This window comes from Nicotiana attenuata, chromosome 2 (genome assembly GCF_001879085.1).
Source record: "Nicotiana attenuata strain UT chromosome 2, NIATTr2, whole genome shotgun sequence".
NCBI lineage: Eukaryota > Viridiplantae > Streptophyta > Magnoliopsida > Solanales > Solanaceae > Nicotiana > Nicotiana attenuata.
This window is the reverse complement of record NC_031990.1, coordinates 70,233,011-70,238,481: the sequence shown is the minus strand read 5'-3', so window position 1 is coordinate 70,238,481 and position 5,471 is coordinate 70,233,011.

The following is a 5,471-nucleotide window of genomic DNA, read 5'->3' as shown; positions in this document are numbered from 1 at the left end:
TTCTCCTTTTAAACACCTTAGGGGTTGTCTAGAACTGCCCAGATTTAGAGTTTCTAAAATACCTCCAGGGCCACGAGAAAGGAACGGGTAGTGCACGCATAGGCGTTGTCAAGGTTACTAGAAGGCTTTAGGCTATAACCAAGGGGAGGGACTTGGGTAGAACGGGATATGATGACTACGCGCTAATGTCACGTGTAGCCCCTCATTGAGGAGTGTTTACCGGGCATTGCGTGGGGTGATCATGTAGGCTAACCAACCTAGGACCCCTCCTTCCCAAATTCCTTTTGCTTAAAACTTTACTCTTTTTTTTATGTGTACACAACTTGTTCAAATCCTTTGTCTTATTATCTGAGTCATACAATGTCCAACATGCTTTATTTGCAATTATTTGTTTCCACTACTTATTTGTTAAAGGACTAATTCATAAGTATAAGTTCGGCCGGGACCCACAATTGTGGACCGAGAGAGGTGCCTAACACCTTCCCCTCAAGGTTATTTCGAGCCCTTACCCTAAATCTCTGGTAATGCAAACCAATCCAAGAGTTAATCGCTCTAGGTGCTTTAATGCACCATAATCCGTTAGGTGGCGACTCTTCAAAATACCCAATTCCCAAAAGGAAATGAGTTATTACCCCCATAAATGCCGAAACCCGGACCTTTCTTCCCCTGTAAAAAGGGGAGGGAAAAAAGGGGGTGCGACAGCCGCATATGAGTGGGTATGTTCTGGCAAAGAAAATTCTTCGAGTAGGGTATTATTGGCTCACCATGGAACGAGATTGCATCAACTTTGTGCGCAAGTGTCATCAATGCCAGGTACACGGTGATTTGATCCATTCTCCGCCATCTGAGTTGCATACAATGTCCGCACCTTGGCCTTTTGTTGCTTGGGGCATGGATGTCATTGGACTAAGCGAGCCAGCGGCGTCAAATAGGCACAGGTTTATTCTGGTGGCTATCGATTATTTCACTAAGTGGGTTAAAGCTATGACTTTCAAATTTGTGACCAAGAAGGCAGTGGTCGATTTTGTTCATTCGAACCTCATTTGTCGGTTTGGAATCCCTAAGGTAATTATCACTAATAATAGTGCTAATCTTAACAACCATTTGATGAAAGAAGTATTCCAACTGTTCAAGATTACGCATCGAAATTCCACTCCGTATCGCCCCAAGGAAAATGGAGCTGTTGAGGCAACTAATAAGAACAAAAAGAAGATACTTCGAAAGATGGTGCAACGTTCTAGGCAATGGCATGAAAGTTGCCTTTTGCTCTGCTGGGTTACCGCACTACTGTTCGCACTTCAGTAGGTTAAACTCCTTACTTGCTGGTATATGGTATTGAAGCAGTTATACCCGTGGAGGTCGAAATTCCATCCCTTCGAATTGTTGCTGAAGCTGAAATTGATGATGATGAATGGGTCAAAACCTGGTTGGAGCAATTAAGTCTGATTGACGAGAAAAGACTGGCGGCAGTGTGTCATGGTCAATTGTATCAGAAGAGAATGGCAAGAGCATACAACAAGAAGGTGCGTCCCCGGAAATTTGAAGTGGGTCAGCAAGTATTGAAACGCATCCTTCCACATCAGGCGGAAGGTAAAGGCAAGTTTGCCCCAAATTGGTAGGGTCCGTTCATTGTAACAAGAGTGTTGTCCAATGGTGCTTTATATTTAACAGATATAGAAGGCAAATGTGTAGATTTGGCTATCAATTCTGATGCAGTCAAAAGATATTATGTATGATTTCTTTGGTTTGTCTATTTATGTCGTTTGTACTTGGCATGTTTTGAAGATTGCAATGATGAAGGCATTTTATTATGCTATCTAAACACTTTATCCTTTGTTACCCCTTTTGAGCCTTATTTATTTTCTTTCATACCCCTCTTTTGGAATCAGAATCAGAGTTTAGAAATACAGATATAGAAGATATAAATTAAAAAAAAAGATAAGAGGAATAGAAAAATGAAAAAAAGTAAAGCAAAAGAAACAAAAGAAAAAAAGAAAAGAAAAGAAGAAGAGAAAAGAAAAAAAAAGAAGAAAAGGAAAAAAAAGTAACAAAAACAAAGCAATTCCTATGTCATGAACTACGTTCGACCTGATTCTTTTTAAGGATACGTAGGCAGCCTCACGGTTCGGTCCCATCAAAATAAAAATTCAAAGTCCCAAGGCAAGGAAACTGGGGCAGAAGTTGCGGTTTTGTAAAAGATATGATTCCAAAAATTGTAATTCTAAACCCATTCAAGTTGTGTTGAGCCTTTATGATATCCTTTCTTTCTAACCCTATCCATAAGCCCACATTACGGTCCAAAGAAAGACCTTCCGATCAATCTTTGAGGGATGCCAAGTCAGGCGAGATAGAGGTATGATTCGCATCATGGGCAACACCTTGTTCTACACAAGGAAAGTGAATAAATGAGAGAGTCTTATTGGTGAAAACCCTCACGGGCACCGTAAGGCGACGACGAGTTAAGAGATGAACAAATGAGAGAGGTTTGTTGGTGAAACCCTTCAGGGCGCCACAAGCCGTGTAAGGTTAGTGACTTTGCAGAGAGATTGGATTATGGAAACCCCGAGGCATAAAGTACGGAGACTGAAAGGTGTTTGGTTGAATGGACTAGGCTGATTAATCCGAAATGCATGTCATGATCATTGGTGCCAGCTGCCTCACTCAAATAAGTCTCTTTTCCCGTTCTTCCTCAAACAGACATCTTGTTTCAAATGTTTTCTCTCCTAATTCTCAAAATCACTGCATTTTATTTTCTTTTGGGTCTACTTCTCTAAGTTTTTCCAGTTTTAGGATTGTTAAGCAAGCAAGAGAGGATTTCAAAGCTTATTACCAATTTTAATTCTCACGAAGCAAAGTGCGGCAAAAAAAAACCAGAAATGGCATGACGCAAAATGGAAAATGAGGTGTTAGTGGAAGTTCAGGTGGTAGAGTGGTTTCGTGAACTTTGGGGAAATACAGAGGTTCAATTGGAAGGATAAAAATGTAAAATAGCAGGATGAGTGTGGGGAACTCAGGTCATTCAGGGCCCTGTGGTTGAGCTTAAATCAAAAGATCAAACAATTCTTTGCCAGTCAGAGGCAGCTAATTGGAAGAATGCATGGCAGCGGAAAGGCCACCTACAGCAAGAATGCTGCAAACTAACCACCACACATTCAAACTGATAAAATTTTCTTTGATTGAAACAGGGGCAGGAAATTTCGTTTGTTCCGGAGGAACCCTCAGTGAGGAAAGCCTGTGCCAGACAGGCTCGGCCGTAGATTTTCAGGACCCTCCTGGATAATGGGATTTAGTAAGTTTCTAAGACCTTCATAGATAACAAGATTTAGCGTAAATTCTAACATAGGAAATATAAGTTAGCTTTGAAGTTTTCACTCTTAAGACGAGATTTAATTTTAAATATTTTAGGGCCCTCCTGGATAATGGGATTTAGCTTTTAAATTCTTAGAGCTCTTTTGGATATTATGATTCTATTAACACTCACAGATGTTCCCGGTACCAAACTGGACCAGAAAAGTTTCTTTTATTTTGTCTATTTTGGTGTAATGGGGCGGGCGCCCACCTGGAAAATAAGGGAATACATTTCAAGTTGAAGCATCAGGCGCCCACCTGGAAAACAAGGGAATACAGTTCAAGTTTTGGCATCAGGCGCCCACCTAAAAACAAGGGAATACAGTTCAAGTTTTGGCATCAGGCGCCCACCTGGAAAATAAGGGAATACAGTTCAAGTTTTGGCATTAGGCGCACACTTGGAAAACAAAGGAATACATTTCAAGTTTTGGCTTCAGGCGCCCACCTGGAAAATAAGAGAAATACATTTCAAGTTTTGGCATCAGGCGCCCACCTGGAAAACAAGGGAATACATTTTAGGTTTTGGAATCAGGCGCCCATCCGGAAAATAAGGGAATACATTACAAGTTTTGGCATCAGGCGCCCACCTGGAAAACAAGGGAATACAGTTCAAGTTTAGGCATCAGGCGCCCACCTAGAAAACAAGGGAATACATTTCAAGTTTTGGCATCAAGCGCCCACTTGGAAAATAAGGGAATACGTTCCAAGTTATGGCATCAGGCGCCCACCTGGAAAACAAGGGAATACATTTCAAGTTGAAGCATCGGGCGCCCACCTGGAAAACATGGGAATACAGTTCAAGTTTTAGCATCAGGCGCCCACCTGGAAAACAAGGGAATACTGTTCAAGTTTTGGCATCAGGCGCCCCCCTGGATAACAAGGGAATACAGTTCAAGTTTTGGAATCAGGCGCCCACCTGGAAAACAAGGGAATACATTTCAAGTTTTGGCATCAGGCGCCCACCTGGAAAACAAGGGAATAAATTTCAGGTTTTGGCATCAGGAGCCCACCTGGAAAACAAGGGAATACATTTCAAGTTTACTAATAATTGCCCGGTTCAAGAAGAAAATTGGCATACTCGGAAATAGAACCGTGGTATAAAGAAAACCAAGGATATCGCCATACCTAAACATACTATATATAAATAAATAAAAAATTAAGAATCTAATGAACATCACGTAACTAAAACATACTATGTATAAAAACTAAAGTTTAAGAAGCTAATTAACATACTAATATAACACATCACATGAAAATACAATAACATCAAATGAAAACAACCAAAGTACCAATCTGCCATATCCACAATTATACAAGAATAACAGTTATACAAGAAGCCACCCCCAACTAAAGATGTTGCAATGTCCCTGTGAGCATGTGATTTTTTCCCTATATGATACATCTTTTTCAGGCTAATATAGTGTGTAGATGCGAGATTCGGGTCTTGTAAGGTATTCCGAATGTTGGAAATTGGGTTCCAAGGTTTATGGGATAAGATTGAAGGAAGAATCTTCGGTTATGTTGAGTTAAAAACCTATATGGATTGTGGTGACCTGGGATCACCCCCAGGTATGTGCACGGTAAGGTTACACAGTGATTTGACAACTTTGGAATGACTCTTAGCACGTTTGAGAAAAAATGCATGTTTAAGTGTAGGAGAATATAATGACGCAACCGATCGTTTTGAGCATTTGCATTCCGTTCAGCTCTTTGATATCTTGAGCAGCTTCATATAATGTATGATGGATTGTGCGAATCGTCATTTTTGGTTTTCAGGTGATTCAGTATTGATCTAAAAGAATGATTCTCAACTAGGAAGCTTTAAGTTGGAAGAGTTGACCAAGTTTGACTTTTGAGTATTTGATCTCGGATCAAAGTTTTGATGGCTCCATTAGGTCCGGATGATGAATTTGAACTTGGGCGTATGCCCGAACTTGCATTTGGATATTTCGAGGATGTTTCGGCACTATTTGGTGAAAGATGGCAATTTTAAGGTATGGAATGTTCTTAAGTTTGACCCAAGTTGACCTTGATGAAATCGGAATCGGATTGTGGTTCTGGGAATCAGAATAACTTCATTATGTCATATGGGACTTATGTGCAAAATTTGAGGTCATTCCGAA